This window comes from Mesoplodon bidens, assembly GCF_964165515.1.
Source record: "Mesoplodon bidens genome assembly, chromosome: 2".
NCBI lineage: Eukaryota > Metazoa > Chordata > Mammalia > Artiodactyla > Ziphiidae > Mesoplodon > Mesoplodon bidens.
In genome coordinates this window covers 28,718,731-28,733,778 of record NC_138177.1, presented here as the reverse complement: position 1 = coordinate 28,733,778, position 15,048 = coordinate 28,718,731, and positions in this window count along the sequence as shown.

Genomic DNA, 15,048 nt, shown 5'->3' with positions numbered 1-15,048 from the left:
AATGATGGTATTTAAAAGTGTGAAACTGGATAAGTTCACCAAGGGGATAAATGTTGATAAAGAGGAGAATCTGGGCTGTTACAACATTAATAGTTCTGGTGAAAGAGGAGGAACCACCAAAAGAGATTAAGAGAGCATAACCAGGAAGGCAGGAGGAAAACCAAGAGAGTGTGTGTTCTGGAAGCCAAATGAGTAGAGGGTATCAAGAAAGAGGGTCCATCAGCAGTGTCAGATGTTGGTGCTCTATCAATTAAAATGAGCACTGAGAGTGACCACTGGATTTATCATCAACGTTGTGAGTGACCCTGACCAGAGTAGTTTAGCTGGACTGGTGAAAGCAAAAAACTGAATGGAGTGGTGTTGAGAGAATGGGAGGGGAAAGGCTGGAGACAGCAAGTACACACAATTCTTTTGAGAAGATTTTCTGCAAAGGGGAGCAAGAAATTAGGTGGTAGTAGTAGAAGGAAGTGGGGTAAAAACTGGTTCTTAGAATTTTTGTTGCTGTTGGTTTCTGTTGTAGACTGAATTGTGTCCCTGCAAAGTTCATATGTTGAAGCCTTAACCTTCAGTATCTCAGAGTGCGACTACACTTGGAGATAGGGTCCTTAAAGAGGTAATTCAGGTAAAATGTGGCAGTGGGGTGGGCCCTAATATAATATGACTAGTATCCTTATAAGAAGGGGAGATTAGGACACACAGAGATTGACATTAGGGATGCACACACACAGAGGGAAGACCATGTGAAGACCACAGCGAGCAGGTAGCCATCTGCCAGCCAAGGAGACAGACCTCAGAAAAAACCAAACCTAACTCCCTGATCTTGGACTTCTACACTCCAGAATTATGAGAAAATAAATTTCTGGTGTTTAAACCACCCAGTCTATGGCATTTTGTTATAGCAGCCCTAGGAAACTCATATAGTAGCTTTAAGTTTTTATTTTTGTTTCTCTTGCGGCTGGGGGTGGGGGTGGGGAATGACAGTTTTTTAAATGGAAGAAATAATTATAGCATGTTTGCGTGTTTTTTAGGAAATATCCAGAGGGAGAAAATGATTATCTAGGAGGCAGAGGAGGAAAACTGGTAAGAGATATTTGTTGAGAAATTTAAAGTGGATGGGATCTGGTCTTTGTTATTCATTTCCCAGAGCTCCTCTTAGCCTTAGGCCTCAGTCAAGGAATGGAAAATAAACCTTCTCTGATTTCTTGATAGTGATATACCAGAATCAGTAAACAATAAGGGAGAGGAGGAGACTCTACCAAACCTGGATTTCTAGAAAAATCATGGATCTGTTAAGAGAAATAGATCAGAAAAGGAAAAATTATTTTTAAGTGGAAGAAAAGAGAGAGACAGAATCAAGGAGAGTCAAGAAAAAAGAAACAGGATGAATTTAACTTTGTCTGCATTTGGTAAGATATGTAGGTGGAGATGTTCTTGTGGGTGTTGAAATTGCTGAGAAAAATTTAGCAAAATCCAAAGAAAGAGATGGGGTAAGTCTACAAGTAAATCTTCCCTAAAAGATTACATTTCCCATTAACAATTTTCTTACTACAAAGAGTTCCTGCCACCACACCACCACCACCATCTCCTTTAAAAAAAAAAAAAAAAGGATGTAATAGTTATTAAGATATAGCCATTGTGATGAAAAAGTGGTTTGGTAAAGGGAAGCTGGTTAAGAACAAGTTCCGTTTTGGAAAAGGAAAATGACTATTCAAGCTTGACATCTTCAAGATGTTTAACTATGGGCCTAGGATAGCATAGAGTCCCATATAGAGATAAAGGAAACAACACTGGGATTATAGAGCTAGTGTGAAGGAAAATGACTATCAAGTCTCATAGCATTCCTGGAAATTAGGAAATCTACAAATATCAGCCCCATTTTGCAATGGTGGGAAAATCTTGGTATACTGAGGCTAAGAGATTAGATTCATAATAAATATAGTTTGAAGTGGTCCAATATGTCACAATGACTCATTACCAAAATAAGGACTGGAACCCAGGACTCTTGGCTCCTAGCCAGGACTCTACCCACAAAACTGTATTTCCTGTGTTTTTATTTTTGATCTTGAATTAATTCTCAATCTCTCTCTCTTGCTCTCCAGCTCGCTCTCCCTCCCTTTCTCACATACCATAGATGGCCCTTGTACATGTCCTCCATAAATCACTCTATCATGGAGCGCCTTTGTTGTTCTCTTCGTTAGGTAACCAAAGGAAGATTATGGCAGAGGACTCGGGCTCAACATTAAGGGAGATAATTGAAGGTCATTCAGCTGAAAATAATTCATATTTATTCATGGCTTCCTTTACCAGAGCATCTGGTTTCCGTTAGCCAGCATGGTGTCCTCTGGTCCTGACTGTGGTGGCCTACGGTAACCACATTTTTGCGAAAAAGGAAAAGAATGCTTTCTTACATCTGTTCCCGAGATGTTTTTCCATTCTTCTTCGTACAAAGCAATGCTCTGTATTTAGAAGAACAAAGGCTAAAACTTCATGGTGTTAGGTACTGGTGACTGGCCTGCCCCTGGACAGCTTCTCTGCAACTTTCTCTTTCTGTCAAGATCAATCATAGAATGAAAGACTAGGAAAGCTAAGGTCAACCAGTTCATCTTACTAACTCCTGCCAGAATGTCACAGTTCTAAGCAGGTTTAGATTTATTCTGTTTGTAAAGAGATTTTCTGTTCTTACCTCCATATACAGAGAATATATTAATTCACTAACTAAGTTCTTACCTGAAACCTGTGGGCAGGTTTCAGTTTATAGCCCACAATAGACACGTATTTTTATTTTTACTTTTTTTGCCCATGACTGCTGTATTAGCGATAGGAACTTATACCTATATTTAAACCAGAATCTCTTTCAGCCTGTTTATTAATAAACTATTCTTTAGCATTATTAACCTACTAGTTATCTTTTAAGAAGCATTTTAGTTAGTTGAAGGAACAAAGCATGAGAGAGAAGAGAAAAGAAAGTGGGAAAAACCCAGTATGCATAAATATTAGAAACACTGAACTTGAAATCGCCTAGTCAATAACAGGCGAATTTTGACCTTAACGTAAATGGAATGACATTGTTACAATTAATAGTGATAGCTAAAACGTATCAAGTACTTTCTGTATATTATGTTTGATGTTTTAGGGCCACTGTCTCCTTTAATACTCACAACAAATCCATAAGGTGAATAATATTCTTATACTCATTTTACATAAAAAGTTGAGTGCCATAGATATATCTGTGGGGTCCTGGCAGTAAACAGATGGAGCACTCAAATATAGGTTAATTGGAGGAGGTTTTAATAAAAGCCCTATTTGCCAAAGTATAGGCAGAGTGTAAGGAAATCATAAGGAATAATGCAGTATCCTGATGCTAGTAATGTTGGGACCATTACTAATCCTAACCCTGGAGAAGGAGAATGATTACCAGAAGCCAGAAGGAGAGCCAAGTCGGGAGGATTATCTGACAGGATCCCCTTCTATAGAGGGATGCAGCCGGCCCATGGGAAATGCAAGGGAGGACGAGGGGGGATAAATAATCCACCTTCATTCTCTTCCCATGCTCTACTTAGCTAAAAACCAATCAGGAGTCCTGAGCCTGTGGATAAATATGCTGAGGTCAGACTACTGGGGAAGAGAGAAAGGTGGAGAGGGTAGAAAGTGGATCTAGATGGGCACAGTCACTTTCTAAGGTCACAGTGATAGAGCAGGTCACTAACATGAATCAAGGTCTCTAAATGATGGAGCAGGATTTCAAATTCATAACTGTCTGACTTTAGAACTCAGGCTCTTAACCACCATGCTCTACTGCTAATGGCTTTGAAATAGCCATTAGCTATTTCAAAGAAGGGAGGTTAATTCAGGCAGCAGAGAGTATAAGGAGATGTAGAAAGGAAGGGACATGCAAAACTATGACATTTACTAGATGTGAACCTCTGGCAAGACATCCCTGAGTTCTGCTTTCTCACCTACAAAATACGTCTATAACACAAAATGCAGCTGATTTCTCTCATGCAGTTCATATCATCAATTTCATTATCATTATTTTGATTCAGCCTGGAATAGAAATGAATCACCCGAATTTATGCTCAGAGACAGTAGCCCTCTGTGGCAGTTTACTGCACTGTGAACAACTGCCTGCTTTGTAAGCCACACATCATTGACCCGGGGTCTGAAAGACAGTGGCCATGAAATCTGTTACTTTTTCTTACTGTTTTTACCTCATGTAATAGAAATGCCCACTCATTTCATCAAACCTGACTCAAGGAATTTTGTAACTATGGCAAAAGAAAAGTTAGGAGAGATGATTTAATTTAAAAATTGTTCTCTACTCTATAAAAGGAGTCACCTTAACACAAATGATCAGCTGACCATAAATGGGTCTGAGAGTAGCAGTGCTCTTAGAAGCACGTATGGTGCCAAGACCCTATGGGGTCTAAAGAGATGTCTCAGAGCAGCTTACAAAATATTGTTCAGGAATTTCTTGTGCCAAAAGCAAAGGTGAGAAATAGGACTGCAAATCAGAGGGAAATCCAAGCAAGCAGGAGCCAAGTAGAAAATGTATGACAGGAGCAGTTTGGAAAGAAGTCCAGGGTTGTGACAGAGCCTTTAGTTTCATTCACATGTGACGTGAGAGAGTATCAGACTGAGTTAAAAATCAAGTTCCCAGAATAGAACTTCAATAGAAGGATAGGAACATATCATCTGGTTTGTTCCCTAGAACTTGGAAGAAAAGATAAAGAAAGGGAAAACATGGGAAAAGATAAGAGACTTCAGAGATGAATACAGAAGATCCAAATCCAAAGGATAAGAGTATTGAGAAGAGAGAATAGAGAGGAGAAATAATCAGAACACCAAAGCAAGAAAAAATTTTTTTTTCCAAATTGGAGGGTGAATTTAAAATGGGTAATTCTACCAAATGCCAAGTGATATAAATAAGAATCACACTTAGGAAAATCATTGTAAAAAAAAATTAAAACATAAAAAAATAATAAGCAGATCATAAAAACCTCCAGGGAAGTCTGTACCTGAAGGCTTTGTTAGCTAACACTATGGTGGTAATCAGTTTGCAACATACACCTGGAATCAACACTGTGTACACCTTAACTTATACAATATTATATGTCAATTATATCTCAATAAAGCTGGGGGAAAATAGCCTCCAGGGAGAAAAGCAGACTTCTTGTCAGTAAAAGCATATGCTAGAGAACAATATTTTCAAGTTCAATGATCATTTGTTTTCAGCCCAGGATTTTTAAAATTAATTAATTTATTTTTTCATGATTTGATACATATATATAGCAAAATGGTTACCACAATAAGGCTTTACCACAATAAGGCTAATTAACATCTCCATTTCCTCACATAATTACCTTTGTGTGTGTGTGTGTGTGTGTGTGTGTGTGGTGATTACATTTAAAATCTACTCTCCTAAATACTTTGAAGTATATAATACAGTATTGTTAATTATAGCCACCATGCTATACACTAGATCCCCAGAACTTATTCATCTTGTAGCTGGGAGTTTATACATTTTGATCAACATCTCCCTATTTCCCCCAAACCCCAGCTCCTGGCAACAACTTTTCTACTGTCTATTTTTATGAGTACGGCTGTTTTAGATTCTGTACATAAGAGCATGAAGTATTTTTTTTCTCTGTCTGACTTGTTTCACTTAGCAAAGTGCACTCAAGGTCCATCCATGTTCTCACAAAAACAGAATTTCCTTCTTTTTATGACTGAATAATATTCCATTGTGTATATACCACATTTTATTTATACATTTATCTATCGATGGACATTTAGACTATTTCCATGTCTTGGCTTTTGGGAATAACTCAGCCTAGAATTCTATAACCAAAACTATCAATCAATTTGAGATTAGAATTAATATATTTTAAGACAGGAAAAGACTGCAGGATTGGAAGCATTTCCGCTTGGTTAGTAAGCTTGAGGTCTTAATATTTGGAGCTGATTCCTGCCGACTTTGCCTGAATTCCCAGAGCCGTGTGGCTGACAGGGTCTTGGTGCTCTGGCCTGGTGTCAGGCCTGAGCCTCTGAGGTGGGAGAGCCGAGTTCAGGACATTGGACCACCACAGACCTACCAGGCCCATGTAATATCGATTGGCGAGAGCTCTCCCAGAGATCTCTGTCTCAGTGCTAAGACCCAGCTCCACCCAACGGCCAGCAAGCTCCAGAGCTCGACGCCCCTTGCCAAACAACTAGCAAGACAGGAATACAACCCCACCCATTAGCAGAGAGACTGTTTAAAATCATATTAAGTTCACAGGCACCCCAAAACACACCAGCAGATGCGACTCTGCCCACCAGAAAGACAAGATCCAGCCCCCCCCACCACCAGAGCACAGGCACCAGTCCCCTCTACCAGGAAGCCTACACAAGCCACTGAACCAACCTCACCCACTGGCAGCAGACACCAAAAACAACTGGAACTACGAACCTGCAGCCTGTGAAAAGGTGACCCCAAACACAGTAAGTAAAACAAAATGAGAAGACAGAAAAGCACACAGCAGATGAAGGAGCATACATTTTTCTAAAAAATGCATTCCATTTCATCCAACTAAAATAATTTCAGTATAACAAGTATTTTACTTGTGTCACCTCAAACTCCATGAAGCTGATACACAGACCTTGATGACTACTTCTTATTTCTCTCCTCAATCCATTTCTCTCACAGGCCACCACTAATCTCCTTTAAATCCCTACACAAGCATATCTTGTCTTTTTGCTCCCCAACTCCCCACCTTTTCCTCTCAACCCTCCACCACAAAATCTCAAAAACCATTCAAACAAATCAGGACTACGATTTGCAGAGTGGGGAAAAGAAACAGCACTAAATAGGCCAAGCTAGAGTCCTTTTTAGTGTCAGGGAAGGAGAAAGGTTGCAAATATGCATATACTGATAAGCCTTATCCCATCTATATGTATTGTTCCTAAATAATGACCCAGCAGTGTTAAGTATTCAATGTAGTTAACAGCAGAGTGCTTTCCAGAGGAAGGCCAGCTTCCCATCCACAATGGGCCTCACAGGTGATACAGTTCTGGATCTGGCTCTTGCCTTGTCAGTGTCTCTCCATCATCAGTCCTGGGAAGACTAATCAAACTAATCAAACTCACAGGAGATTGAAGTTTATCAGTCCAATTAGACTGTCCCTTCCTTCACGTATTCTGGGAGAGATACTCCTTCCAGGTCCTAGAATAATGATATTTTTCCCATCCAGGGTACTACCTTCTCATTAGCAGAACAGTTCATGATGAAAATGCTACTTAGTGAGCAGAAAATAAAAACAAATGGAAATATGCATGATCTTAAGCAAAATCTCCTATTCATGCTAGAGGTGGGGCTGTGGGATGAAGGATCATTGCCCCACAATACGCTGCAGTGATTGAGTATTTGTGTCTCCTAATTCCCTGTCTCTGGACTGCCCAGTTGTAGTTTCCCTTTCTATTCCTCCAGACTGAACTGTCTTCTGTGCATTCAACTCTTTCTCCATATGAGGTACAATGGGGTTCCCATTACTAAATTAAAATCACATTCTAGAACTGCCTGCTTGAAATTACACCCAGGTGACCTTAACTGGAGCTTTTCGTGTTCCCAAACACTTCAGGCACTTATTTACAGTCTCCTGGCCTACTCCCACAGATGGCAAACCTTATTTCTCCTTTTTCCAACTTAGGAGGAAGCATCTCACTGCTGTTCTGATTGTATGGCTGTCATTCAATAGAAGAATAAAAATCTATCAATACTGAGAGGGGTAAGATGGCGGAAGAGTAAGATGCGGAGATCACCTTCCTCCCCACAGATACATCAGAAATACATCTACATGTGGAACAACTCCTACAGAACACCTACTGAACGCTGGCAGAAGACCTCAGACCTCCCAAAAGGCAAGAAACTCCCCACGTACCAGGGTAGGGCAAAAGAAAAAAGAATAAACAGAGACAAAAGAATAGAGATGGGACCTGCACCACTGGGAGGAAGCCGTGAAGGAGGAAAGGTTTCCACACGCTAGGAAGCCCCTTTGCGGGCGGAGACTGCGGGTGAAGGAGGGGGGAGCTTCGGAGCCGCGGAGGAGAGCGCAGCCACAGGGGCGCAGAGGGCAAAGCGGAGAGATTCCCGCACAGAGGATCGGTGCCGACCGGCACTCACCAGCCCGAGAGGCTTTTCTGCTCGGCCGCCGGGGTGGGCGGGAGCTGGGAGCTGAGGCTCGGGCTTCGGTCGGAGCGCAGGAAGAGGAATGGCGGCGTGAACACAGCCTGAAGGTGTTAGTGCACCACGGCTAGCCGGGAGGGAGTCGGAAAAGTATGGACCTGCCGAAGAGGCAGGAGACTTTTTCTTACCTCTTTGTTTCCTGGTGCGTGAGGAGAGGGGATTAAGAGCGCTGCTGAAAGGGGCTCCAGAGACGGGCGCGAGCCGCGGCTATCAGCGCGGACCCCAGAGACGGGCATGAGACGCTAAGGCTGCTGCTGCTGCCACCAAGAAGCCTGTGTGTGAGCACAGGTCACTCTCCACACCCTCTTCCGGGGAGCCTGTGCAGCCTGCCACTGCCAGGGTCCCGTGATCCAGGGAAAACTTCCCCGGGAGAACGCGCGGCACGCCTCAGGCTGGTGCAACGTCACGCCGGCCTCTGACGCCGCAGGCCCGCCCCGCACTCCGTACCCCTCCCTCCTGCTGGCCTGAGTGAGCCAGAGACCCCGAATCAGGGGCTCCTTTAACCCCGTCCTATCTGAGCAAAGAACAGACGCCCTCCGGCGACCTACACGCAGAGGCGGGGCCAAATCCAAAGCTGAAACCCGGGAGCTGTGCGAACAAAGAGAAAGGGAAATCTCTCTCAGCAGCCTCAGGAGCAGCGGATTAAAGCTCCGCAATCAACTTGATGTACCCTGCATCTGTGGAATACCTGAATAGACAACGAATCATCCCAAATTGAGGAGGTGGACTTTGAGAGCAAGATTTATGATTTTTTTCCCCTTTTCCTCTTTTTGTGAGTGTGTATGTGTATGCTTCTGTGTGAGATTTTGTCTGTATAGCTTTGCTTTCACCATTTGTCCTAGGGTTCTATCCGTCTGTTTTTGTTGTTCTTGTTGTTGTTTTTTTTTACTTAAAAATTTTTTTTCTTAATAATAATTATTTTATTTTAATAACTTTATTTTATTTTATCTTACTTTATTTTATTTTCTTTTATCCTCTTTCTTTCTTTCTTTCTTTCTACTTTTTTTCCCTGTTATGCTGAGCAGTGTGGATGAAAAGCTCTTGGTGCTGCAGCCAGTAGTCAGTGCTATGCCTCTGAGGTGAGAGAGCCAACTTCAGGACACTGGTCCACAAGAGACCTCCCAGCTCCACATAATATCAAATGGTGAAAATCTCCCAGAGATCTCCGTCTCAACACCAACACCCAGCTTCACTCAACGACCAGCAAGCTACAGTGCTGGACACCCTATGCCAAACAACTAGCAAGACAGGAACACAATGCCACCCATTACCAGAGAGGCTGCCTAAAATCATAATAAGTCCACAGACACCCCAAAACACACCACCAGACGTGGATCTGCCCACCAGAAAGACAAGATCCAGCCTCATCCACCAGAACACAGGCACTAGTCCCCTCCAGCAGGAAGCCTACACAACCCACTGAACCAACTTTAGCCACTGGGGACAGACACCAAAAACAACGGGAACTACGAACCTGCAGCCTGCAAAAAGGAGACCCCAAACACAGTAAGATAAGCAAAATGAGAAGACAGAAAAACACACAGCAGGTGAAGGAGCAAGATAAAAACCCACCAGACCTAACAAATGAAGAGGAAATAGACAGTCTACCTGAAAAAGAATTCAGAATAATGAGAGTGAAGATGATCCAAAATCTTGGAAATAGAATAGACAAAATGCAAGAAACATTTAACAAGGACCTAGAAGAACTAAAGATGAATCAAGCAATGATGAGCAACACAATAAATGAAATTAAAAATACTCTAGAAGGGATCAATAGCAGAATAACTGAGGCAGAAGAACGGAAAAGTGACCTGGAAGATAAAATAGTGGAAATAACTATGCAGAGCAGAATAAAGAAAAAAGAATGAAAAGAACTGAGGACAGTCTCAGAGACCTCTGGGACAACATTAAATGCACCAACATTCGAATTATAGGGGTTCCAGAAGAAGAAGAGAAAAAAAAAGGGACTGAGAAAATATTTGAAGAGATTATAGTTGAAAACTTCCCTAATATGGAAAAAGAAATAGTTAATCAAGTCCAGGAAGCACAGAGAGTCCCATACAGGATAAATCCAAGGAGAAACACGCCAAGACACATATTAATCAAACTATCAAAAATTAAACACAAAGAAAACATATTAAAAGCTGCAAGGGAAAGACAACAAATAGCACACAAGGGAATCCCCATAAGGTTAACAGCTGATCTTTCAGCAGAAACTCTGCAAGCCAGAAGGGACTGGCAGGACATATTTAAAGTGATGAAGGAGAAAAACCTGTAACCAAGATTACTCTACCCAGCAAGGATCTCATTCAGATTTGATGGAGAAATTAAAACGTTTACAGACAAGCAAAAGCTGAGAGAGTTCAGCACCACCAAACCAGCTTTACAACAAATGCTAAAGGATCTTCTCTAGGCAAGAAACACAACAGAAGGAAAAGACCTATAATAACGAACCCAAAACAATTAAGAAAATGGGAATAGGAACATACATATCGATAATTACCTTAAATGTAAATGGATTAAATGCTCCCACCAAAAGACACAGACTGGCTGAATGGATACAAAAACAAGACCCATATATATGCTGTCTACAAGAGACCCACTTCAGACCTAGGGACACATACAGACTGAAAGTGAGGGGATGGAAAAAGACATTCCATGCAAATGGAAACCAAAAGAAAGCTGGAGTAGCAATTCCCATATCAGAAAAAATAGACTTTAAAATAAATACTATTAGAAGAGACAAAGAAGGACACTACATAATGATCAAGGGATCGATCCAAGAAGAAGATATAACAATTGTAAATATTTATGCACCCAACATAGGAGCACCTCAATACAGAAGGCAAATACTAACAGCCATAAAAGGGGAAATCAACAGTAACACAATCATAGTAGGGTACTTTAACACCCCACTTTCACCAATGGACGGATCATCCAAAATGAAAACAAATAAGGAAACACAAGCTTTAAATGATACATTAAACAAGATGGACTTAATTGATATTTATAGGACATTCCATCCAAAAACAACAGAATACACATTTTTCTCAAGTGCTCATGGAACATTCTCCAGGATAGATCATATCTTGGGTCACAAATCAAGCCTTGGTAAATTTAAGAAAATTGAAATTGTATCAAGTATCTTTTCCGACCACAGTGCTATGAGACTAGATATCAATTACAGGAAAAGAGCTGTAAAAAATACAAACACATGGAGGCTAAACAATACACTACTTAATAACGAAGTGATAACTGAAGAAATCAAAGAGGAAATCAAAAAATACCTACAAACAAATGACAATGGAGACACGACGACCCAAAACCTATGGGATGCAGCAAAAGCAGTTCTAAGAGGGAAGTTTCTGGCAATACAATCCCACCTTAAGAAACAGGAAACATCTCGAATAAACAACCTAACCTTGCACCTGAAGCAATTAAAGAAAGAAGAACAAAAAAACCCCCAAAGTTAGCAGAAAGATAGAAATCATAAAGATCAGATCAGAAATAAATGGAGAAAAATGAAGGAAACGATAGCAAAGATCAATAAAACTAAAAGCTGGTTCTTTGAGAAGATAAACAAAATTGATAAACCATTAGCCAGACTCATCAAGAAAAAGAGGGAGAAGACTCAAATCAATAGAATTAGAAATGAAAAAGGAGAAGTAACAACTGACACTGCAGAAATACAAAAGATCATGACAGATTACTACAAGCAACTCTATGCCAATAAAATGGACAACCTGGAAGAAATGGACAAATTCTTAGAAATGCACAACCTGCCAAGACTGAATCAGGAAGAAATAGAAAATATGAACAGACTAATCACAAGCACTGAAATTGAAACTGTGATAAAAAAATCTTCCAACAAACAAAAGCCCAGGACCAGATGGCTTCACAGGCGAATTCTATCAAACATTTAGAGAAGAGCTAACACCCATCCTTCTCAAACTCTTCCAAAATATAGCAGAGGGAGGAAGACTCCCAAACTCATTCTACGAGGCCACCATCACCTTGATACCAAAACCAGACAAGGATGTCACAAAGAAAGAAAACTACAGGCCAATATCACCAATGAACATAGATGCAAAAATCCTCAACAAAATACTAGCAAACAGAATCCAACAGCACATTAAAAGGATTATACACCATGATCAAGTGTGGTTTATTCCAGGAATGCAAGGATTCTTCAATATACACAAATCAGTCAATGTGATACACCATATTAACAAATTGAAGGAGAAAAACCATATGATCATCTCAATAGATGCAGAGAAAGCTTTTGACAAAATTCAACACCCATTTATGATAAAAAAAAAAACCCTAGAGAAAGTAGGCATAGAGGGAACTTTCCTCAACATAATAGAGGCCACATATGACAAACCCACAGCCAACATCGTCCTCAATGGTGAAAAACTGAAACCATTTCCACTAAGATCAGGAACAAGACAAGGTTGCCCACTCTCACCACTCTTATTCAACAGTTTTGGAAGTTTTAGCCACAGCAATCAGAGAAAAAAAGGAAATAAAAGGAATCCAAATCAGAAAAGAAGAAGTAAAGCTGTCACTGTTTGCAGATGACATGATACTATACATAGAGAATCCTAAAGATGCTACCAGAAAACTAATAGAGCTAATCAATGAATTTGGTAAAGTAGCAGGATACAAAATTAATGCACAGAAATCTCTGGCATTCCTATACACTAATGATGAAAAATCTGAAAGTGAAATCAAGAAAACACTTCCATTTACCACTGCAACAAAAAGAATAAAATAAAATATCTAGGAATAAACCTACCTTAGGAGACAAAAGACCTGTATGCAGAAAATTATAAGACACTGATGAAAGAAATTAAAGATGATACAAATAGATGGAGAAATATACCATGTTCTTGGATTGGAAGAATCAACATTGTGAAAATGACTCTACTACCCAAAGCAATCTACAGATTCAATGCAATCCCTATCAAACTACCACTGGAATTTTTCACAGTACTAGAACAAAAACTTTCACAATCTGTATGGAAACACAAAAGACCCCAAAGAGCCAAAGCAATCTTCAGAATGAAAAACGGAGTTGGAGGAATCAGGCTCCCTGACTTCAAACTATACTACAAAGCTACAGTAATCAAGACAGTATGGTACTGGCACAAAAACAGAAATATAGATCAATGGAACAGGATAGAAAGCCCACAGGTAAACCCACGTACATATGGTCACCTTGCCTTTGATAAAGGAGGCAGGAATGTACAGTGGAGAAAGGACAGACTCTTCAATAAGTGGTGCTGGGAAAACTGGACAGGTACATGTAAAAGTATGAGATTAGATCACTCCCTAACACCATACACAAAAATAAGCTCAAAATGGATTAAAGACCTAAATGTAAGGCCAGAAACTTTCAAACTCTTAGAGGAAAATGTAGGCAGAACACTCTATGACATAAATCACAGCAAGATCCTTTTTTGACCCACCTCCTAGAGAAATGGAAATAAAAACAAAAATAAACAAATGGGACCTAATGAAACTTCAAAGCTGTTGCACAGCAAAGGAAACCATAAACAAGACCAAAAGACAACCCTCAGAATGGGAGAAAATATTTGGAAATGAAGCAACTGACAAAGGATTAATCTCCAAAATTTACAAACAGCTCATGCAGCTCAATAACAAAAAAACAAACAAACAATCCAAAAATGGGTAGAAGATCTACATAGACATTTCTCCAAAGAAGATATACAGACTGCCAACAAACACATGAAAGAATGCTCAACGTCATTAATCATTAGAGAAATGCAAATCAAAACTACAATGAGATATCATCTCACAGCAGTCAGAATGGCCATCATCAAAAAATCTAGAAACAATAAATGCTGGAGAGCGTGTGGAGAAAAGGGAACACTTTTTTACTGCTGGTGGGAATGTGAATTGGTACAGCCACTATGGAGAACAGTATGGAGGGTCCTTAAAAAACTACAAATAAAACTACCATATGACCCAGCAATCTCACTACTGGGCATATACCCTGAGAAAACCATAATTCAAAAAGAGTCATGAACCAAAATGTTCATTGCATCTCTATTTACTATAGCCAGGAGATGGAAACAACCTAAGTGTCCATCATCGGATGAATGGATAAAGAAGATGTGGCACATATATACAATGGAATATTACTCAGCCATAAAAATAAATGAAATTGAGCTATTTCTAATGAGGTGGATGGACCTAGAGTCTGTCATACAGAGTGAAGTAGGTCAGAAAGAGAAAGACAAATACCTTATGCTGACACATATATATGGAATTTAAGGAAAAAAAAGTCATTAAGAACCTAGGGGTAAGACAGGAATAAAGACACAGACCTAGTAGAGAATGGACTTGAGGATATGGGGAGGGGGAAGGGTAAGCTGTGACAAAGCGAGAGAGAGGCATGGACATATATACACTACCAAATGTAAAATAGATAGCTAGTGGGAAGCAGCCGCATAGCAGAGGGAGGTCAGCTCAGTGCTTTGTGTCCACCTAGAGGGGTGGGATAGGGAGGGTGGGAGGGAGGGAGACGCAAGAGGGAAGAGATATGGGAACATATGTATATGTATAACTGATTCACTTTGTTATAAAGCAGAAACTAACACACCATTGCAAAGCAATTATACTCCAATAACTATGTAAAAAAAATTTATCAATACCTCTCTGTCATGTTACATCCTTCCCTCTCTTCTTCTTCTGTCCTCTCTCTTCTGTCTCTCCTCTCTCTCTCTCTCAAATTTACCCCCCTCTAGTTATACAAAAGCCACAGAATGTAAAAATAAAATATTTTTCATTGTTAGAAATCA